We start from the raw sequence: 24,855 nt of genomic DNA on the forward strand, positions 1-24,855 counted from the left end.
GGTGATAAAAACAAGAACTGTAGTTGGACTCGTCAAATAACAGATCAGCAACTCATGCCCCACTGATGGCAGGTCAGTGCTGCAATCATCTTATTCCAAAGATAGCCTAAAGATTTACACTGATGTCAAAGCTAGACGTTGCTCTGCTGCCAGGGAGCTTATTGTGTGAGTCGTACAAAGAAATCAACACCTCAGGAAACAGTTTTCTGAAAAACATCAATATCTCTTCTTTTCATTACTATATTTTTTAATGGATGTTTCACTACAACAACTTATTCTTAGAGGCTACACATCCTGAAATTATTCTACTCTATGAGCTCTACTTTGAAAACTTTTCATTTTTTTTTTTTTCTTTTTCTTCTTTTTTGCTGTGCCCACAGCATATGTAAGTTCCCACTCTGGGAACTGAACCAAAGCAATGCAGCGACCCAAACCACTACAGTGACAACGGCAAATCCTTAACTCGCTGAGCCACCAGAGAACCTCAAAAACTTTTTAACTCTATAAACTTTTTTTGTCTAGTTCACTAAAGAATCTATAGCATCTACAGACTTGAAACCTGATCTCATCACTTACTCCAACTAGATGTCTTCAGCTTTCTAGGTATATCTAACCAGTTATACTCTCACTGACTCAGCAGCTTGTTCGAATAGTCAGAGAAGAACTGACATGATGCTGATGAAGCTTAAGCTTCAGGACTCCTAGTGCCTGGGCCCCAGGAGTGCTGGGAGTCACTGGGAGTCAGTGGTCTAGGTGAGAGGAGACACTGAGCATTTCCATGTAAGCATTTCTAGTAAAGAATCATGACAGAAAGGGAAACAAATCATCTAACTGAATCATTGAAACAAATACCTTTCGTTTTTAATTTTTTATTCATAATTTTTTATCCTTTTTCTTAAAGATGACTCCGTGAATTGTACAATCGTCTGATCCCACAAAACCTGAATCTGCCCTAATAGAGGCAGATATAAGTAATAATAGAGGAAGGCACGTATAAGTACTTCTCTACTTTGTACCCTTCATTGTTTAAGTATTCAACCTATTAGTTAAACTCCTGGTCTTTAAAAATACAAAATAAAGACAGAGGGGCTAGAGAAAAATGCTTTTAAAAGTACATCTTTAAGACTGCTGATTTCCTTATGCATTTTCTAATAACAAAAATATGAAATAAAATGAAAACTGTTGAACTTTTGGCCCTTTGACATTTCTCCTCAACAACCTAAAACTTTCAAATGGATGGGATATCCAGCTTCTGAAAAGGAGTATGTATTATTACAGCTCCCCACAATATCAAGCCTAACTGGATTTTTTTTTTTTGTCTTTTTTTTAGGGCTGCACCCAAGGCATATGGAGGTTCCCAGGCTAGGGGTCAAATCAGAGCTGTAGTTGCTGGCCACAGCCACAGCCACAGCGATGCCAGATGCAAGCTGCATCTTCAAACTAGACCAGAGTTCACAGCAGCACTGGATCTATAACCCACTGAGCGAGGCCAGGGATCAAACCTGCATCCTCACAGATTCTAGTCAGATTTGTTTCCACTAAGCCACGACGGAAACTCCTGGCTATTTTAATCTTTAAAATAGTGAACATTGGAGTTCCTGTCGTGGCACAGCAGAAACGAATCCAACTAGGAACCATGAGGTTGTGGGTTCAATCCCTGGCCTCGCTCAGTGGGTTAAGGATCTGGCGTTGCCGTGAGCTGTGGTGTAGGTCACAGATGCAGCTCAGATCTGACATTGCTGTGGCTGTGGCTTTGGGCAGCAGCTACAGCTCCGATTTGATCCCTAGCCTGGGAACCTCATATGCCGCCGGTGTGGCCCTAAAAAGACAAAAGACAAAATAAATAAATAAACTAGTGAACATAAAAAGCAAACATTTCTCACATGACTGATATGTCTGCCTTAAACAAAAACAACCCTGGCCTAAAATTATTAGGAAGCAGATCAGCAGCCCCACTGGACTCTGAAGCAATATAATTAGGTAGTCCAACACTACATTTTGTCAAAAAGCTCTGACAACCTAATAACCAGATTGTCATCAGATAGACATTGAAAAATGATACTGTGTTTGTTCAGCATTAAAATACCACTGCTTCCTGGGGGGTTTTGTCCTATAAAAATTGTTCTAATCTATGAGGATGCATCCCATTGGTCTGGATGATGTTTAAATGGGCCTATTCTGCTTGAGGGATGGAGTAGGGAGTTTTGTTTTTATTTAAGGTTTAAGAAAGAATTATATGGAGGATCACCTGCTTGATTTGAATCATTAAAATTCTATGTGCTACAAGCAAAAGAATAAAAGGTAATGCTTATAATAGTGCTAACTGGTATTTATTGAGCATTAAGGTGTTGCCAGAGACCATGTTCAATTCCCTGTGTCACTGGACTCCTTCCAACAATCATCAGTGAGAGGTGCTATTGTTATTCTCATTTGCAGAGGTTTATTAAGGCTAAGAAACACACATCCCCACGGTCTTAGCCACTGCAACACACTGCTGGAAAGAAAGGCTTAACTTGGTTTTGATGAGAGTGGGAAGGGGTGGTGGGAATGAGAGATGTTCTATTCAAGAAAATTATTATATGTTTGACCTCCCCAAAGAAGGTTATCCCGTGTACAGTCTGACATGTAAGACAATCCTATATGTAACATGGCATTGAAAGAGAAAATTTTATGGAATCTTTACACAGATAAGCAATTAAATATAAAAAGATAGAAATATTAAGATATAGCCTTAGGTTTCAAAATACTCTAGCTTCCATTTAATTAGTCAATTACAAGAGGTTATCCACTAACCTGTACAAGAATAAACCTTAGGGAGTACATTTCTAACATGACCTTTGGAAACTTAATATCCAAAAATTTTACAATTTTATCTATTAGGATATAAGTGAGTTATTCCATGTAAATCACTGTCAAATTTGCACATGCAAATTGTGTGGCTGAACTAGTCAGTGATAATTAAATGGCACCATTTTTTCCTATCCATGAAAATACCCAGACATCTTAAATGGCCAGTTAACCAATCCAGTCTTACAATTCTATGGCACTTTAAAGTTTCCAAAATATTTTCCATCCTATGGTTTTGCTTAACACCAATGACCCTATATTCTCCTTTAAACACCAAAAAATTCCAAATTTATGAACATAAGGTTAAGCAAAAGATATCATATGCAAAGGAGTCCGTATTATAAAATTCCATTTCTATAAAATTCAAAGCCATGGCAAAGCCAATTTGTGATGTTAGAGTCAAGATAGTGGTAGCTAGGTCAGGAGCAAGGTAGTAATTGGAAGATGCTATGTGAAAGTCAAGTCCTATATCTTATTCTGAATGCTAGTTCCCTGAGTGTGACCACTTTGTGAAAATTTACCAATATGTATATTACGGATGTGCAAGTGTACAAATCCTACATGTTAAACTCATATCAAAAGCTGACACAAAACAATCATTCTCTTCCCTCAGCATCTTGCCAATTAGACCTAGAAGAACATACACACCAGGCAAGAGAGTGGGCAGTCTGAAAACACATAAAAGTTTGACTTTGCAAACTAAGGAGCTGCTGCCAGTCTTTCTAGAACCTCTTAGCTTTCCTTTCCCTCACAGCATCAAACAATTCATATAGGAATCCACTGTACTAATTCCTGTAATGGAAGTGTGAGGAGGCTCATACATAGGTGATTATAATTGTGCCTTACAAATCCAGAAAATGTTTGCTGGGATTTAGGCCTCTGACAGCTCAGTGAGCAATTTAGAGCAACATAGTGAACTTTGACAGCAACAGCTCATTAACAATTGCATTTCAATGTAAACACTTGATACATTTTTAGAAACACCACCGGCTGATTAGGTTCATTTCACTTTAGTCAGAAGACAGTCTGTTAAATAGATTTTTCATTTTTCTCTCCCAATAATCAATTCATTAAATAGTAAGTTAAATGTTTTCATTTTCTGTTTACATAAATATGAAATGTGAAGACAATGAGGGTCCTACATCAGTTTCTCTTATCCAAATCAGATTCCAATCTTTAGGAAAAACAGTTTTTAACTCTGTTTTGCAAGTCTTCCAAGACTAAAATACTAAGGTTATGCCTGTGCAGCTGTCTAGATAAAAACTGATGCTATTCCAAATAACAATTGATTTGCTGTTAATCAAATAACTGTTGATTTGGTCCCTAAAAGTAATAAGCAATCTACTAGTTGATTCAATCTTTCCTTAAAGCTAGACCACAGGAACTATGGGACAGTTACCTTACCAGTGATGTTAACAGCTACACCCAGCACTGAGCAGTTATAGACAGAGCATTGGAACTGATTACTGAATGACTCACTTTACAAAGCTTGATGACAAATGGGGGGTGGTTAATGATAGTTACCACTTTAGGCCTGACTTTCTTTAAGTTATCACTGTATTATTATTTTCACAAGACATATGCATTTCAAGTAAGTTTATTTCCACAATTTTTTCAAAAGTTTGGATTTATTTTGCTTTGCTCATACCAAATACAAGGAAAGTGAATAATATGAAGTTAAAATGATATTCTTACCTTTACAAAACAACTTTTGGTGACACAGCAGCCTAATTAAATTATACTAAAACCCCAACCAAGTAATGACTAAGAATAATAATAACCTATTTCCCTTTCCTTTTTTTTTCTGTGTCTTGCTCATCAACAATCACGAACTTTTTTTTTTGTCTTTGTGCCGCTTCTAGGGTCACTCCCACGGCATATGGAGGTTCCCAGGCCAGGGTCCAATCAGAGCTGTAGCCCCTGGCCTACGCCACAGCCACAGCAACGTGGGATCGGAGCCGCATCTGCGACCTACACAGCTCAAGGCAACGTCGGATCTTTAATCCCTGAGCCAGACGGGAACTCCAACAATCAGGAACTTTTAACCAATAAATAGACAAACACATACGTGTGTAGTTAACATCCTCCCCCCAACATTACTTTGTGTAGTAACATCTCCCCCCAACATTAGGAAAAAATGCTTTAAAAAAAATGATTTCTTTAGGAACAAGCAATCTTTCTGATAATTCCATGAAGCAAACAACCAAGTAAATATACTGTGGGACTAGAAAAGAAATTATCCAGAATCACAGGGCAGAAAAGAGCCCAAGATGTCACGTGAAGTGTCATGTGCACATTACTAGCAAGTTTCATTTAATTCCACCATCTTTTTCTTTTTTTTTTTAATTGAAGTATAGCTAATGTTGTGCTAGTTTCAGGTCTGCAGCCAAGTGATTCGGTTAGATATACATTATTGTTTAGATTCTTTTCCATTATTTATTACAAAATATTGAATACGATTCCCTGTACTATACAGGAGGACCTTGTTGTATATCTATTTTTACATACTGCATTTTGTATCTGCTAATCTCAAACTTCTAATTTATTCCCCTCCCTTCCTTTCCCCATTGGTAACCATAAGTTGTTTTCTATGTCTGTGAGTCTATTTTGTTTTGTAAATAAGTTCATTTGTACCATGTTTTTAGATTCCGCATATAAATGATATCATATTTTTCTTTCTCTGACTTACTTCACTTAATGTGATAATTTCTAGGTCCATCTATGATGCTGCAAATGGCATTATTTCCTTCTTTTTAGTGGCTGAGTAATATTCCATTGTGTAAATATAGCATATCTTTAGCCATACATCTATCAATGGACACTTATGTTGCATCCATGTCTTGGCTATTGTAAAAAGTGCTGCTATGATCATTGGGATGCATGTTTGTTTTTGAATTAGAGTTTTCTCCAGATATATGATCAGGAGTAGGATAGCTGGATCATATGATAAACTTTATTTTTAGTTTTAAGGAATCTTGGTGCTATTTTCCATAATGGCTGCACCAATTTACATTCCTACTAAGAATATAGAAGGGTTCCCTTTTCTCCACACCCTCTCCAGCATTTATTTGCAGGCTTTTTGATGATAACTCCACCACCTGAGGCTGCTCTTACTCCCAAGTTCCCTCTCTCAGCTCTGCCTGAAAATAGACCCAACTGAAACGCCAAAAGATCCTACCAAGTAGTCTAATGCTAGCAAGCCCCTGAATCCTGCCACATCAAGTCCACTACAAACTGCAGTCACTTGTTCTAGCCAAATTATTATTTCAGAGAAAACTTCTATTTGTTTTGATAATTGTTTCTGTTCTTTGGAAAAAAACAGTTCAAAAGTAGAGTCAGGTGCTACTTTAGGTACATGAAACAAATATTCTATTTATTCTATTTCTGTTCCATAATTTTATGGGTAGATGGTTGCTACTATTCATTCTGGTTGCTTTAGATACCATGTCTGTCTTACATACTCTAACCAGCATTAGTCCATGCTCACATGAGCATTTAATAAAGAAGAACCTTATGGCTACAAGCCTCATAGTTACCTCAAATTAAATACTACAGAGGAGGAATCACTTTCTCTGAAATGTAACCATTAACTAAAAGAAAAAAAAGCCTGGTGTGGTGTGAGTCATCTATAAAGCAGGTGATTTACAATCCTGCAGTGTGAAGTAGGTGGCCACCTATAAAGAAAGACTTCAGGGGTTCTCTCTCCATCCCGATCAATGAAATGTTCCTCCTATGAGACAAAACTCAACATTCTACAGTTAAAGTCTGAAATGCAAATACACCCAAGTAAGTTGTTTTAAAACTTTAGTCATTCACATACTCCTTTCATGATTCTTATAATATCTGTGAACAAATGTTCTATCATTAATACAGTATTTTCCTCTTAACACAATTTTGCCAAGATCAGTTAATTTTTTGAAAGACCACTTATATAATTACTTTAAATATACAATACCTCTTGTATATAGCCAATATCACTTGCCATAAATAGAAGGAAGCCTAAAAAAATGAATGTGACTAACAAAAATGTGTCCACTTATATATTACATAAAATCATCTCATGTACCACATGAAATAGTGTAATAAACTGTTGATTAAATTCTCACTAAAGAGTAGGAGTTTCCATTGGGCTCAGCAGGTTAAGAAATTGACATAGTATCAGTGAGGAGGTGGGTTTAAGTCCTACCCTCGCTCAGTGGGTAAAGGATTCAGCATTGCCACCAGCTGCGGGGTAGGTACCAGATATGTCTCAGATCTGGTGTTGCTGTGGCTGTGGTGTAGGCCAGCAGCTGCAGCTCCTATTCGACCACTAGCCCAGGAACTTCCATATGCTTCAGATGAGCCATAAAAAGAAAAAATAAAAGAGTAAATGAGTGATATCAGTGCTCTCAATACCTCTCTATCTTATCCCCTCATTAAAGGAGGAGCAACCACCAAAAAGTAGGAAGGGCAGTGAGAATCTGAAGGATCATGGGTGAAGGCTGGGTGTCACAAGCTATAAGAAATAAAGGTATGAATGAGCAGACTGTTGTTCTCCCCAAAATTATTTATATCTGGGGCTGTCCTTGCATGTCTCATAAAGGAAGTTCCCTGCACTGTTTGATATGAAGGTCCTTTCTCCACACCTATGCACCATCTCTTTTAGACATACACATCTGAGCTCACAAATTACCCATCACAAAGAAATCACATGCTGTTAATAGGTCTCTTCACTGTGGCTCAAAGTACAGAAAAAATGCCAGTCCCTGTGCTGAAACCAAATTTCTGGAATACTAACAGGAGGTCCCAATAGCAGGAGACATATTACCTAGAGGTCACCCCAATAACTCCTGGAGCAAGCTCCTAAATTCTTCTGCTTATTGCCACATTCACAACAAAGGGTCATGTATTCTAGCTCTCCCTGGATATCCTCCTCTCCAATCAAATTTCCAATAGTCTATCATTTTTCCATTGTGCTTAACATCTAGTTCTCATCAAAACAGGTGCCTAATTTATAGAAAAATGAAGGGCATGAATCCAAATGAATCAACCATTCATTCAAATGAATGAATGTATGACAACAGATTAGCTTCATAGAAAGGAACACCTGCATGCCTAAGGCATGTCCCCAAATTATCTCAACACTGTTCAAAGTCACCAAGAAACATAGCACAAATCCCATCAGTGTGTCTTTTCAGAGAAATGACAAGATCTCCTTCCCTTGCCCTAGCTGGATAAAGATCTGCTACACTCTCTCTTTAAAGTGTCTCCTCTTTACAAGTTGTGCAGTCTTGGTCAAGCCACTTAACTTCTCTGAACTCCTGTTCCCTCATCTCTTAAATTCTGAAGAATAATATCTGCCCCATTGGGTACAGTAAAGATTAAATGACAGAATTCAAGAAAAGTGACTACCACATTACCTGAAGTATACAATAAGCTTAAAGATGCTAGCTGAATTTTCAGACCAGATCACAATACCATGATAAATATTAATGGCTTAATGGTTCCATGTTGTTACAAGGTGACACCCACATGCTTTCATTCACTGTCATAATGTCTTCCCTGTTTGCCAGAGTTTTTAATGTTTATAGGAAGAACGGAGCAGGGAAGCAGGACTATTGTTATGAAGGGGCACAGATTCACATGCAAAGAGCTCATGAATGCATCTCAACAAATGTATCCAGGGTTGATGATGACTACAATTTGCTCCCATTTTGAAGCCCCTGCATTTTTCATCTCTTTCTTGCCATGAATCTCCTATACTTCTAATACCACGTTTCAAATCAGAGGGACAAGCACCTGCAGCCACAGGACGGGATGTTTAGGATCTAATGCCTGAAATATTTTTCAGACAGAAAACACTCTCCCAGTGCCCCTACCCTGGAGATGGTAAACTACTCTGACATCTCAGCTGTTGCCCCTCCAAGCAGATTCACACACCTCTCGGCTAACACACCCTTTGGGTAGGCATCTAATCGTGTTTACAGTTATTCATTATGACTAGCTATACACAGATAATGCCTTTGGTGTCAAACAGAATGGCCCCGTAGACCCCTAGTCCAAGACAGCTGGAAGATACAGACGCACATTAAATAAGACACAGGCAGTAGAATCACATTCATTTCCTGGAGATGCAGAGAGACTGAAGCTGACCTGCTAGAGCCCTCCAGAGCTCCAGGGTGGGGAGGCACACAGCAAGCAGAGTGGAATCAAAAAATCTGAGGTACTTCAGGGTTAGAAAGCTTGCAGAGCAGCTTCTGTGGGTGTCCGCAAGTAAGTATGCCAGCAAGGAAAAACATGAACTGTTTTTCAGGGGATCACCTCGAACCAGAAGGACCAGTAGTCATTCTAAGTACCAGGGTATGCTACTGAACTTCTGAGTTAGTGTACATCTATTGCGATTTCATGTACCTCTCTGTGGAAGAATCACTCCAGGAACATAAGGGAGGGACATGCCTTTCAGCATCTGCGATCATCTAAATGGAAAGCCATGGAGGGGTATATTGGGCCAGGGGTGGGATGCAAATAATGACCTCCAATCCTCAGCATCCATTAAGACGAACACTCTGTGTTGAAACAAGAGGAACTTGCATTTCCTCAAAAGGCATTTAGACACAGTAGCATAATTGGGAGTGAATAGAAAGAGCAGCACATTTCCCCATTGACACAGCTGTATTGAAAAATCAACCCGTGGCTCTAAAGGAAATGAGAAAACACAACTGGTGATTTCTAGCATGGCATTCATTTTTGTGATCCCTCAATTCTCAGTTCAAGTATAAACAGACTATCTCCCCCCTCTGAAGTAAGAAGGGGATTAAGTAGGCAGGATGCTCTCTGAGTTCTGTGTAGCATATGTTCATAAGCTATCCTTTTGTAGCATTTATGGATTCATTCTGGAGTAGGGTTAAGCCGGAGCAAAGTAATTTGGCAAGCTTGCATTTGCTTTATCAGGAGAAGCAAATGCAGTCTATAGGGGCCACCCTGACCTGAGTGGCAAAAAAGCTCCCTGGAGTCCTGAGGGGGATACTGATTATTTTCCTTACAGGGATGCTCGAGCTGAGCCATCGTCCCTACAAAACAGTAAATGAGCTTCATGCAAATTATCCTCAGGAAAGTGGTGGCCCAGGGGACAAGAGTGATCATTATCACACAAACTTAATTTCTGACCAACTTCAACAAACACCCTATGGTATCTTCCCTACCACACAACCTCAGGGTCAGCATTCGAACCATCGCAGCCTAAGGACCTGTGCTCTCCAAATCTGTACTTCCACTTCTTTATGCTACATGCACTCGATGGAGTACAGTGTAGCCCTTAATGATGATGTGGTAGAAGAATTTTTAACATTCACAATACAACATTAAGTGGCAAAAGCAATATGGACAATTTTTCTAAAGATACATCTATATAGAGAACTGACTAGAAAGAAATACCCCAAATGTCTGGGCATCTCTGAGCAGTAGGGTTATCAGCAATCTCTATTATCTTTTCTTTTGCTGATCCCTTTTCCAAATATTCTAAAATGTAAATGTATTATCTTTGCAATAGGAATAAAGTAATTATAACGTGATTTAAAGATACAGATTGGTGGGAATAACATCACCAAGATGGCAACATAGGTGTCCTAATGTTCTACTCTTTACAAGAACAACAACAACTATTCAAGAATAAGACACCACTGAGAGAATCCTAGAGCAGAGACATGAGGCTGAAGCACCCCCCTCCCCAATACCACAGAGACCAAGAGAAACTGCATCAGAAGTTAAGAGAAGTGGTTATATATTGACCATATTCCCGCATCTCCAGGCAAGCATAGTACCACGTGGAGAGGTTTTTCCTGAGTCTCCAGCTCCTTCAGTGGGAAGGAGAACACAGTGGGTACAACCAGCACCCCCTAGAATTGTGAGTCTCATTATAAGAGCCCCTGCTGTAATTTCACATCATGGAGATTGCAGTGGGATCTTTGGGTGTCAACCACTAGGAATCTGACTGTGAAGGAGATGTGGGCAAGGCTTGCAACAACCAGGACAGGGATCTTGGCAGACCAAGTTCATACCTGCAGTGCCCAAGTAGTAATCGTAGAGGGTCTGCCCCTGTGCAAAACCAAGTAGAGGGCAATTCTGACCAAGTAACCCAAAAGAGTACAGATCTACCTGATCCTCAAAAGAGGAATCTTTCAACCCTGAAACCCAGTTTGGCCACACCCAGACCAGGAACTGAATCAGTACCCCACACACTGCTGAGAGTATATTCCAGTCCTCTCTAACCAGAAGGGCTGGAGAAAACTCCTGGAACTGAGCAGCCCAGCTGTGCTCAACCCAAACCCAAGAGGCAGGCAAGCAGACCTGGTTGCCCCAGAGCAAAGCTAGTACCAGGGTTGGAGCATTTTCATGCTCAAGCAGGAAGACTAATTTATAGCCAAGGCTGAGGGGAGCACACTGCCCCTCCTGACCAAAGAGCTGGTTTGAGAAACTGAGAGAAGCCTGGAGTGACCCCCTCCCCCTTCAAATCAGGCAAGGGAGAAGTGACATAACCCCAAACTATTATGAAATGCTTTATTCTGCTAATCTGACCAGAGGGCTGGAGATAACTTCTGGAAGCTATGTGGCCTAGTGACTGTTAGACCAAGAGGTAGACAGAGCCAACAGTTTACAGAGCAAAGCCACTGGCCTTGTTCAGTCAGGGAACCTGGGGCATAGGTCAGCTTGAGTTAAGATAACAATCAAGAGCTCCAACAGCTTTAGAGCTGCTTCTCCCATTGCATCCAGGTAGGAAATGTAATTCAAAACTCCACACATTGCTGAATACAGCCATCGTCTGTCTAACTAGGGAATCTAACCAGAGCACACAGGATGATTCGTAGCCCATTCAATAGTCCTATGCATACTGGCACTTAAACACAGAGGGCGCAGCCCATGGCAGCCCTAATCTGTAGGGCAAAACCAGTGGCCTCACCTGACCAGAGATGCATTTCATACTCTGGACTGATTCAGGACCCCAAACAATGAGCTGCACAGGCCCTGGGTCCTGTCCTGCTACTCTGCTGGGGCAAGGAGTCTAATTCACAACCCCATCTACTTCTGAATATCAGTCCTAACCATCTAGTAAGATTGACCATTGAATCCAGGTAACCATGGAGACAATCCCATAGCCTCCTCTAAGTAAGGAACCAAGCAAGGAGTCTTATCCAACTGTTCTCACCCAGTGGTATGACCTTCATCCCCATCCTCAGAGCCTCCAACTAAGGTGGGCACCTGACCTACATCAAGCCATTCAAATCCCATCTCCCAGGAAAGAGGAATCAGAATTCAGTATTCTTAGGAGTTTCTACTAATCCCTTGAATGGGGCAGAGGGAGCTGCAGGGGCAGTCAGGGTAGCTGTGGCTATGCAGACTAGAGCAGCCAGTATGCTGAGAGAAGTAGTGATGAGATGATGTGCAGCTCCCAAGATAGTTACTGCTCTTCAAGACAGAGACAGTGGGAAACAGTACAGAGCAGACATGTTTTTCCCTTTACCTGTCCTGCTCCTGTTACCCCTTGAGGGTAGACCACGTCTTGGTCCAGTGCCTCAGGAGGCTCTCAGTCCTGCTGGCCCTCAAATCAGCAACCTGTCCTGTGGTCAAATAGCAAGTACCTCATCTTTTGTTGTTTTTGTTGCCGTTTGTTTTGCTTCTTGAAAACAAATGTTTCCTAATACACTATTACAAGGATCAAAACTATGAACCCTCTTTCCCCACTTTGCATGGATGACTGCTGCCCCTCCTTGTCTTTCCATTAGATCTCAGCTAAAATGTCATTAACTCAAAGAAGTCCTCCCAGACCACTCAATATGAGGAAGTCTGCTCTGTTTTGCCTCCTGTTTTCTCCTATACAGGACTTAACATAACTTTTAATTATATTAGTTATGCTCTGTCTCTCTCTTGAATGCAAAATCATCATCAGGGCCCATGTTTCCTGCACCTCATACAGCACAGTCCTGGCACACTACAGGAAGTGAGCGGCATTGAATGCATAGGTTAGTCTAGTTTATGAGTACATATTCATTCATTCAAAATACAAATGATAATAGGAGTTCGCCTCATGGCTCAGTGGAAACGAATCTGACTAGTATCAGTGAGGATACAGGTTCGATCCCTAGCCCCACACAGTGGGTTAAGGATTTGGCATTGCCATAAGCTGTGGTGTAGGTCTCAGATGTGGCTCAGAACTGGCATTGCTGTACCTGTGGCACAGGTAGGTGGATACAGCTCCAATTCAACCTCTGGCCTAGGAACTTCTGTGTGCGCAGGTACAGCCCTAAAAAGACAAAATAATAATAATAATAATAATACAAATAATCACCAAGCACTTAAAATTTGTAAGACCTCGTCCTTTCTCAATAAGGCACTAATGATTCAAAGAAGGACATTATGCAAAGACAGTTAACATCTACACACCAAACACAGCTAAGGGCCTATTAAATGGCCATCCCTTTTTCTGCCTTACAGGTAAAATCCCAGTTTTATTGGGGCATCTCCCTCTACAAAGCCAAGTGCCTATGGAGGTGAGATTATCCCAGCTCAGGGGTAAATCCTGATTAGTTTACACCAGAAAATGGCTGATAGCTGCTCAGATATCCCCCCTTTTAGTCCCTAGGGCAGCCAGGCAGGAGCAAGGTCAGGGCAGCCTGAGCCCCACCCACACCTTCAACACACACACACACACACACACACACACGCCCACCAACCACCTCCAGCTGTGAGCAGCCTCTTGTGTTTACTTAATGTGCTGACCAAATGTTATCATGTTCTATGTGTTCTGTGACAAGAACAAACTTAGACTGGAAAGCACCAATCTAAACCAATCAGGGTAATCCCATTCCGTGTGCCAGGATCTGATTTAGGAAGAAGTATGTAACTGTAATCAACCAAATGCAACCCAAGAAGAAGCCTGCTAGAGGGTTAACAGGAAAAGCTACTTGCATTTCAAAAGGGACATGTGAGAATAGACAGTCTCTTATGCCAGTGGATGCTACTGTATGTGCAGGTAGCTCCCCAAATGAAGCAGCTGTCTTAGAACCATGAGGGCAGCCAGTCTGAGGACCAAGTCAACATACCAAAGATGGCTGAGAAAAAAGAGCAAAATATTAAGACTTTGAGGACATTGTCAAGCCACTAAATTAACAAAACCTGGAAATGCCTCCCTTCGCATGTCTAGTTCCTTGAGATAACTCATTTCCTTTATTCTGATGGGGTTTATTTTGTGTTCAAACATAAGTTAGTAGAGGAATTTGCAAAATAATTGACAATGCTTAGCAATCTGTCAACAGCTTTGTGTTCAAAATCCTCTCCCTGCTGCAAAGTAACAAGCATCAAAGGCATCCTGGTGGGACCCCAGTTGCCTGGCACCAGGGAGAAGTGAATTGAGGTTGGATTCCTGACATTCAGAGCCAGGGTTCTGTAATGCCTTCCCATCAATCATGACAGCAATGGAGCTCAGCAGGAAGACATGGAGAGGGTAGGAAGCATTTTTTTTTAATTACCTTATTATTTAAACCATTTTGAGTAGTCTTTTTGATTATTTGCAGCCAAAATCATCTTCACTGATAAATCTATCTTCACATAATTAGAGTAAATTTATGTGACCTCTTTAGAGCAAAAGGCTTAGGAGAAAATGGTACAGAGATTCATAATTCTACCCACATTTCTCCAAATCTTCAGATGATAGGTCTTGAGTGAATTTTTCCCGAAAAAAAGAAGACAATTGAGATGCCATGAAAAGTATTAATCGTGATCATCTGACACACTCTCTCCATCATGAGAGTAATAAAGCACCCCACAAATATCCCAGTGGCAAATGTGGGGCAATATAATTTAAAGATATCAATGTGTAAGTTTTTTTTAATCCCTCCTATGTATATTTTTCCTTTCTTGGCTCAAGAACTTCAACAGAATTTGCATTCTCTTTATCTCAGAGGCATGTCCAAAAGCAGGAAGGTTATCTCTAACCCTCAAAAATCCAAATTTCACTAAATATTTTTCTTTCAAAAGCCTAAACTCTTGGTGCTAGACACCAACAGAAAGGAAATGGATAAAGATAAATTTGGATTATTCTGTTTTGTTTAAACTGCTCTCTTTCCTTTTATCTCTTTTAGATGGAATCGGGCTTTCCTGATATTGGGGATAGGTGGGAGATTTCCCAGTTCCTTAAAGTAGTGGAGGCTGGCACCCTCTTCTCTGGCAAGTCTAGGGAACAAAAGGACTTTAGATGGGGATTGTGAGAGGATGCAGGGAAGGTAAATATTGGAGCCTTGAAACCACAGTGAAAGATCCCAATCTCCTTTGCACAGATACAGAAAGGCCACCCAAAACTGTACAGACAAAGAGCCTGTTTGAGTGACCAGTGTGGATTAAGAATCAGAGGGCCTTTTCCTGAATGTTCTGTGCTAGGTAGACCTGTAGCACTTCTGCATCAAAGATACTAAGTGAGCAGAAAACCTAAACCACTGAGATAGAACTTCCCAAATTTAAAGGGGAAAAAAAATGTAACCAGTATGCATGCATGCATGATTAAAGCTCGTGCATGTAATATTTAAAATAATTTTCAAAATTAAACCTTTAATTCAGAATGCAAACTGCTTTCTGTTTTCAGTGGCTTGACATGTCATGAGCTCCAAAGGATATCACACTATCAGGCCAAGTTTCACAGTTATTCAATATATTGCAAGTCCTGCTACCTTAAAAAAGGAAAAATAGGAGTTCCCACTGTGGCGCAGTGGATTAAGGACACAGCGTTGTCTCTGTGGTGGCTCAGGTCACTGCTGAGGCCAATTCAATCTTTGCCTCTGAAACTTGGGTATGTCACAGGCATAGCCAAAAAAAAAAAAAAAAAAAAAAGAAAAGAAAATTAACTGTAAGATAGACACTTCCATAGCTAGTGAGCATTTTTTAAATATTCAAATAAAGGCAATAACAAGATGCCTTTATTTTAATTTTCTCTAAATAATGCCACACCCATTCATGAGAAATGACTATATTCCCCTCACTGTGCTGGGAATTAATTAAGACTGAATATGAAGAAGTGCCCTATCTGCAAGGCACTTTAAATAGATGAGATTCCCAAATAAAACAAAAGCATTTTCAAGTCACACATGGGATATAAAGTGAAAATGTTCTTGGAGGAAATCTTCTCTAATAATACTTACCTACTTCAGAGAGTGCCAGGAAGCTCTATTAACACTTTTAGATCTTCAAATAAAAGGACTATAGAAATGCAAAGTATTATTATTATAGTTCTGAAATAATTTCACACCTAGGGATAAGAAAACCCCAGGCCAAATTTTACTGCTTCTCTCCTGCCTGATAAACAAGAAATGCCACAAGCATGGGGGAAGGAGAAGGATGGAACCAAACACAACAAAGACATCAAATTTCTCCTTTATTCAGCTTTGTATTCCCCATAGATGTCACTTTTGTGGACTCTCAGAAAAAAGTGAGTCCTGGTAAGGTCAAGGTAAGTACAAGGACAATGTTCTCATTGTTTTATACCAGATGAAGTAACAACCAGCTGAGCTGAAAAAAAATTACTTGTCCACTTCTATGGGGTACAGTTCCTCCCAAAGCACTTGCCAAACTTAAAAGTGACTACATAAATTATTACATGAACGATCTACCAGTACATTTTCACCTAAGAGGCCAAAAGTCACCTGCCTTAATGGACACCAGGATTTCTACTTGACAACTGAGAGCGCTGTGCGAGACTGTCATTTGTTGCTGCTGATGGACGTGGTGGTGCTGATGATGGTGGTGCTGATGATGTTGCTGATCATGATGGCGATGGTGGTAATAAGAGAGAGAGATGAAGTTCTCAAAACCTGCTGATCAATGGAATCACCTATGGGGTTTCTTAAAACACAAATTCTTGGTCCCCTTCTCAGATATACTGATTTCAAATCTCTGAAGACAGAACTCCAGTTTGGTTTTATTGGTTTGGAGGTGGTAGTTTTGTTTTTTGTTTTTTGTTTTTGTTTTTTTGTCTTTTTGCCTTTTCTAGGGCCGCTCCCGCGGCATATAGATGTTCCCAGGCTAGAGGTCTAACCAGAGCTGTAGACGCCTGCCTACGCCAGAGCCACAGCAACACAGGATGCAAGCTGCGTCTGCAACCTACACCACAGCTCATGACAACGCCAGATCGTTAACCCACTGAGCAAGGCCGGGGTTCGAACCCGAAACCTCATGGTTCCTAGTCAGGATTCATTAACCACTGCGCCACAAAGGGAACTCCTGTTTTTTTGTTTTTTAATGTAAAGGCAAGGTTAAGGGAAAACAAGAGAAAGCAACCAGTACCCTGGAGTTAGCAAAAATAAACTATTAACACCCCAGACTTAAAGGAGCAGTTACTCGACAGTGGAAAGAGCTATAGCTGCAGAAGAGAGGCCCCAACAGGGACCGAGGCCTTCCTTAGAGGAATACAGCCACTGCCAATCCACAGGGCTGCAAGCAATGTAGGGTATAATATTCCAACCTCATAGTCTCAGATTTTCTACCAATGCCTTCCATTGGCTAATCCAATGGAAATCACAAGAACAAAGGAACTCAGACAATTGCAGTTAGCCTCCAGGGACACAGAGACTTTCAGAGGAATAAGAGCTGAAGGCACAAATAGAGAATTTCAGCACAAGCACTATGCAGAGTTTTGTTTCTTTTTTTTTTTTTTAATTTACCTAATCTTTCAAACACAGCCTCATAAAACAAGGCCTCAATTTTTATCTGTTTAATAAACATATATAGCATGATTACAACAATAATACATTGACGTTACATAGCACTTTAGAATTTGCTAAGCACTTTCACATACAGCATCTTTAGATCAGCCACACAACAACCCTATGCAGTCAATAGGGCGAAGATCAGCCTGAGTTTACAGAGGAGGAACATGAGATGGTAAGAAAAGTAGGTGTTTTGCCTAGAGTCATAAAGCTCACAATCAGCAGAGCCCAAACTAGAAGGCATGTTTCCTAACACAAGCTACGGCTCTTCCCACCATACTTTGCGGCTGCACTATTTATTCACAGTAAGAGTACAAAATTGATGTCCCTGTGAAAAAACCATTAACCAGCTTTGTTCTAGGCACTGCACAGAACATAGAAGTAGTCAACAAAACAGACACAAGGGGAAATAGAGCAAACTTGCCCATTCCATTCTTGGGAAACCACAAGAAATGCCAGAGACCTAAGTAATTGAGTTTTCAATCACATTTTACACACCATTGCCAAGAAGGTATTCAGTAGGGCAAAGAAAAGTGCTCAGAAGAGGAATAAAAGTTCAGGGGAAAGCAGAAAAATATTTAAAGAGTTTTATCTTGGGATGCTGGAGTAAGTAGAAGGAAATCACAGCCCCTTCACAGTCCCCATGACACGAAGAGACCAGGGCCCCAGAAATTGGAAGGATAATCTCTTTGCTTCTCTTCTCATTTCCAACTCTACCCCAACATACACACATATCTTTTGAGAACTTCGAGACACAGATAAAAGTGACTTCTTTTTATTAAACACAGGAATAGTGGGGAGTCCAGCAAAACAGCCTCTTTTTGAAATGCAAATTGAGAACTCTTCACCTTTTGTCATCTATTGCAAAATATTCAGCTACTTATATATGATGGGAAAAATAATCAATGGCATTTTCAGTGTAAACCTCCAATACCCCATTGATTCCAAATATAGCTCCCTAATGTGTGAACTACTCTAACAATTAGGTTTCTGTGCTTGCAAGCAACAGAAACCAATTGACCAATTTAAGAAAGATTATGGGAAGGAAATTGGAGGCTCAGCAAATCCGAGGCTGACTGGAAAATAAGACTTGGAGACTATCAGTGGCTGGGAAATGGTAACTGGTACAGTGGTCTCATGGCAGGTACTGTCAGAGAAGAATGCCCACTGGGAAAAAGGAGAATCCCTTAGCTCAAGATTTAAATTCTAATGAAAAAGTCCCACACAACCAAGCCTGTGGTGGTGCACCCATTCCTAGACTGAGTGTAAGCTCCTGAGTAGAGTCCCTGGTGTAACTACTTTAAAAGAAAATCAAGTGCAATTAGAAAGGGAAAGCAGATACATGACAGGAAATAGAGAAGAAGGAGAATTTCCTTTCAACTTATCAAGGCTTTCTTCAAAATTTCCTTAACCTAACTAGCTAGCAATAGATCAGTCATTTCTCAAGACTATATTAATTAGTAGTTGCCCACACGCAGCTAAAGACAGTGTTTACCCTGATACCTACAAAACTTCAAGCTGACAACTTTTTACTTGCAAAGGCTTCACTTTTCATACTAACTGAAAGTTACCTTTTCATTTCATTCCTAAAGCCAAAGCAGAATTCACCCTTTAGTAAAACATGCACAATTTCCAAACATTATCCTGACACTTCAAAAAAGACTTTTCAATATATGCAATGAATAAATTCATAAAGACACTACTGTTGATGATGCTGATAATGATGACAGTAATATTAAGACCAGCAACAGTGAATAGCTACTGAGTACTCATCATGGGCCTAGACCATTTCTAAGCTCTTGACACATATTAATTCATTTAATCTCCACAACAACCTTCGGAACAAAATAGTATTATTATCCTCACTTTACAAAGTAGAAAACTGAGACACAGGGGGTCCATGATCCAATAGCTAATAAAAGCCAAATCAGGACTAAATCCATGTCTGACCTCGGAACACCAGAATAACAAAGGGTTTTTCTTGAGAATAGAGGAAATAGACTGTAACAGTGTGAAAATACTTTACAATAGGAATGAGAACACCATAAGTGTATTAAAGATCGCAAGGTTCTGAAGACTGCTACACCATCGCTAATCCCAAACATTAATGAGAATTTACTTCTAAAAACTATCAAGTACTGCTTTATTCCAAGATGTGATCCAATGGTCCAGAGATATATAATTCATATGGCTGAAAATAAGAATTATCTACTTCTTAAGATCATTTTTTCCTCACTAGCGGCCAGCCATCACAGAAAAATTCTAAGCCATCCAATTTTCATGGAGCAGAGTTTAGTCATCCCAAAGCAAATCATCAAATGGTATTTTTATAGCTCATATTTTGATTATCCAAACAGGGTTTTCTTTAATTTCCCTGTAAAATTCCTTTTCACCCTCAAAATAAACATTAAAAATTCAACCCCAGAAGTAGATTTGTCATAAAGTTAGGAATAACTTACAATATAAGGTAAATCAAAAGAGCTTTTCAACTTTAACTAAAATGGTCACGGTTATGATTGCCGTAATAAAAATGACAGGGGAAAAAACCTGAAATTGTCAAAAACATAATTGATGATGAAAACAAATGTAAAATTATGGCATATTTCACCCTGGCCACCAAAGACTCTTGATGAAACTGCAGCCCTATAATTCCCCAGAATTAATTCTTTAAATTAAAATAGTTCATGCAGAACAGAAATTAAACAATGAATCAAAGAACAATGCTGTACAGAGGTATGCTTATAAATATATCTAGGAAAGAGGAAACAATTACATTTTTCCATGTAAAAACCAACTAGATTTTAATGTTTCACAGGAGGCTGAGTAGGTGCTTTACCCGTTGCTTCCAACTTGGAAGTTCATTTCCTGTAACTCAGCTTCCACAGTGACTGCGTGGAATGAAATTAGTTACACCAAACTGGATGGCTTTCTCCTTTCTACAAAACTAGCTCCTCCATGCAATGACACAACTGACTTTCATGATAAATTTCATCCAACCCAATTGAAATGCCACTTTGCATTTTATCTTAAATGCCTTATTTGGCCAGCTGGTTTTATTTAACTATTGACCAGAAGTGGTACAAGCTCACTCTTTTCCCATCTAGCATTAATCTTAGTAAACCTAGCTCTATTGGAATGTCTTAACTGCCGAGAAGAAAGCAAAAGTCAGCAAGCATACAATTGCATTTGGCTACCCTCAGCACATCATTTTATTTCCTCCTGCTCTCTGCTAACTATTGCTCAGCACTTTTGCCTATGAGGGAGGACAAGCAGGTGGTTAAGGAAGTTGTCCTGTCAGCTATATCTTTAATCCGAGTGTTTAAATCTCTGAATAAAAGAAAAATCAATGTTGTAAAGGCAATGTTTGTCAAGGCCATGTAATAAATACACTTACCTTAACAGACTGTTCTCAGTGGATTTCCCTTCTTTGCTGAGTTTCAAAGCTACAGAGAGATAAAAACAAAAGCACTGAGTTTTCTGTGAGTAAAACACCAAACGCTTTCTCTCTATGTCTCTTAAGTAGAATTTCTATATGCCATGGTATGTGATGCTAGCCAAATAAACCATTGATAAAACTTGCTCCTCATACCTCCTGCACAAGAGGCCAATGAAAGACACAGTCGTAAATGTAAAACAGTATACACATCTACCCAGAATTGAATCAAACAATCCTAGCCAGATCTACAGTCAAATCTTCTGGGGTATGAACTCCTCAATAGAATGGGAATGGCTTATAAAGTGTAGAGATGAAAACCAAATTAAACATTATGCAGCACACTAGATCTGACCAAGCATTTTATTTTCTTACTTCTTTTACTGCCATCTTTCTTGCATATTCTACTTCCATTTCCCTGTAAGTTTTACTTGGGGGAGCCCATTTATATGAGGTGCATGGCTCTCCCACTCCAGACCTCACAGCTTGGCCCTATGAGTATGCATGTGCAAGCTTACAGACACAGTCCCCCTTTTTCTAGGTAGAGTGTATCCTTCTCTCAGTAGAGAGAAGCTCACAAAACCAAGAAAGACACACTTGACTTTTCAGATCAAACCTTCACGTGTTAAATTAAGCTCCCTGTGACCAAAATATACGATATATAATGTGCTGGCCACACATAAGTTAATATGATAGGAGATGCAGTAAATTATAGTTGCTAAGCAATAGCAATAACTTAAGGTTTTAAGGGACTGATTCTATAGCAGTCCAACATGATTCATATGTTGACTCCACGGTCAAAAGTAAATGGAATATGCCTCTTTCATTTGCACCTACGTTCTAACATCTCTTTAGGTGCAAGAGTTTGGAATGGTCAATAGTCTATGGTTTTCCCATCATTTCTTTGTTTTCCTTCAAAGTCCTAAGTAACTGCTTAAGCCCCAACTGGGCTCTTCCCCTTAACATCCCCTCTCCCACCATTAAGCCCCATTATCACTAATGGATGACCACAAAAAGATAAGGCCAAACTTCTGGGCTGTGATGTAAATCTTGGAATAATAATGCAGGAAATAAGACCCCTCCATAGGACATCATCAAAATTTCTCCTTCCCATTGTGTTATGTAGAGTGTAACAGAGTTAGGGGAAACATAATTTCTGAGAAGACTAGATAAAATAGCATAATACCACATTTTGTAAAATCTGAAAGATTTATGGTCTGACAACATAGAGATTGAGCTGTATTGTGTCTTTCAATTTCAAACACACAGGAATGCTAAATAAAATACAGCTCAAAAGAAAGGGAGATGACCAATATTAAAAAAAAAAATGAATGCAAATTTTCTAGAATTAAAGACATGAATCCATTTGAAAAAGCACACCAAGACCTCAACAAGGTAAATAAAAGCAATCTACATGTAGATACAACAGAAGAAAACAGAGAACACCAGACATAAACGTTCCCCTACGGTGCAGCAGTTAAAGATCCAGCTTTGTTTCTGTAGCACCTCGGGTCACTGCTGAGGTGCGGTTTGCTTCCTGGCCCAGCACAGTGTGTTAAGGACACAGTGTTGCCGCAGCTATGGCGTAGGTCACAGCTATGGCTCGGATTTGAACCCTGGCCTTGGAACTTCCATATGCTATGGGTGTGTGGGGTGGGGGTGGGGGGAACACCAGCAATAGAAAGAAAGGCTTAAAATCAACCAGAGAACAAAAGAAACTCCTGGTAAAACAACTTGTCATATGCAAAAACAAAAGCAAGACAGCAATGATCTAAGTTCCAAGGGGGAAAAATTCAAGGAAAATCCTATAGCCTTGCTAAACCAATTATCATTCAAGAATGACAGAGAAATAAGGATATTTTGAAAAAAAATATGTTTCCTGCTCAAAGCAGTTAACTTTTTTTTGGCCACACCTATGGCATGAGGAAGTTCCAGGCCAGGGATGGAAACTGCACCACAGCAGTGACAATGCTGGATTCTCAACCTCCTGCAACACTATGGAACTCTTCTCATGGTATTTTACTTTTGCTGAAAAAAACATAAAAGATATATGTGAATAAGAAGGAATTGATCCCAGAAGGAAGGAATGAAGAACAAAAAGCAATGGTGAACAACTAAATTAGCAAGTACTATGGTAGATCTAGTAAATTTGATAGTATATAATGGGCATTAGACAATAATTAATAAGCCCTGGATGTAAAAAAAAACATACAATAACAACAATTACAAAATTTTAGGATTTGAAAATAAGGTGAAATGAGTGGTTGGCCACATTATTCACATGGAATAAGGGAGAGGGGAATGAATTGTTTAGAAGGAAGAGATATTGATTAAGTTGTTAAAAATACTTAAGAATAATCAGCACTTCTTTCTCTATGAACATAACCAAAGACACTCTTTCACATATGCTCATAGATATGTGTACAAGAATATCTAGAGCATCAGTGCTAGAATGGCAAGAAATACTGAAAACAACACAAATGTCTGTCAACAGTACAATGAATAAACACATTTTTAGAGATTCTTAAAACAGAACATTATATGTCTTTGAAAAATCAATGAACCAGTTCACACATCAAAATGTATGCCTCTCAAAAATACGTTGTTAAAACAAAATAAGTCACAGATTATGTACATTATTTCATATATGTATATAAGATGTTCAAAAAGGCAAAAATAAATACCATCTTTTTGAATATAACATGATAAGAGGCAAAAACTATAAAGAAAGGCAAGAGAATGAATGATTTATGAAGAATTCAGACTATATTTACCTCGAGAGCAAAAAAGGAGGAGATTTATAAAGCGGAAAAGCACCCAGGGGATTCTGGAAATAGTAATGCTCTATTTTTTGGCTTGGAGAGAAGTTCTAGAAGTATCTAGAAGTTCAGCTTATTATTTTCATTAAACTGAAGATACATGCTTTCAAAAATTATATTGTACGTATGTTCTATTTCACAGATTAATCACCAAAAGAACAGAAATATCCAAATCAGTGAAGGGAACAATCTAGAGATTAGAAATCTTTATCAATTCTCTTTCTATAAAAGACTAAAATGGAATGGAGAAAGAAACCAAAAAAAAGCACAGTGAATGAAAACACAAAGCAAGATATTTAAAATAAGCTCAAATATGTCAATAATATGAGTGGATTAAATACATCTGTTAAAATAAAATTTTTTCAAAATGCTTTTCTTTTTAAACCTTGCTGTGTGATTTTTATAAGAAACACATCTAAACCAGAAAGATTTTGAAAGGAAAAGTATAGAAAACTATACACCAAGCAAACAGGAATCAAAAGTTGGCGGAAATACATTATACTAGGTAAAATAAATTTAGCAATAATAGATAAGGTATTTGAGTTGGCTATGAATTGCCACATAGCAGACTATCTGAGAATTACTGACCTCATAATAATAATTTACTATCTCTTATAGTTTCTATGGAACAGGAATTCTGACACGGTATAGTGAGCTCACTTTTCTGTATGCTACAATGTCTGAGGCCTCAGCTAGAAGACTTAAAAGTTGGGGCCTGGAATCATCTGAAGTTCCATTCCCTCAAATGTCTGCAAGTTGCTAAGCGTTAACTAGGGCTACCTGAAATACCTCTGCCACATGGCCTCTCTCTGTGTCTTGAGTCTCATCACATCATGGGAACTGGGTTCCAAAGGCAGGAGTTCCCAGAGAGAGAGCCAGGTAGAAGCTGTATTCTTCTTTTTTTTTTTTTTTTTTGGCCATACCCAGGCATATAGAAGTTTCCTGGCCAGGGATCAAATCTGAGCCATAGCTGTAACCTACAGCTGTAGCAACACCAGATCCTTAAGCCATTGTACCCCGTGAGAACTCC

The 24,855-nt window shown here is 39.3% G+C and overlaps 1 protein-coding gene across 3 annotated transcripts in view; it reads right to left on the reverse strand.

Moving 5' to 3' along the window:
* The window catches only part of FHIT (fragile histidine triad), a 1,440,837-nt gene that overhangs the window by 1,375,686 nt on the left and 40,296 nt on the right, over positions 1 to 24,855 (reverse strand). For all 3 annotated transcript variants that reach the window (XM_021070759.1, XM_021070758.1, XM_021070765.1), the window contains exon 2: positions 20,968 to 21,016. The gene's annotated coding sequence lies outside the window, so the exon portion shown is untranslated. The remainder of the gene's footprint in view (positions 1 to 20,967; positions 21,017 to 24,855) is intronic.

The sequence above is a fragment of the Sus scrofa genome, chromosome 13 (genome assembly GCF_000003025.6).
Source record: "Sus scrofa isolate TJ Tabasco breed Duroc chromosome 13, Sscrofa11.1, whole genome shotgun sequence".
NCBI classification, from domain to species: domain Eukaryota; kingdom Metazoa; phylum Chordata; class Mammalia; order Artiodactyla; family Suidae; genus Sus; species Sus scrofa.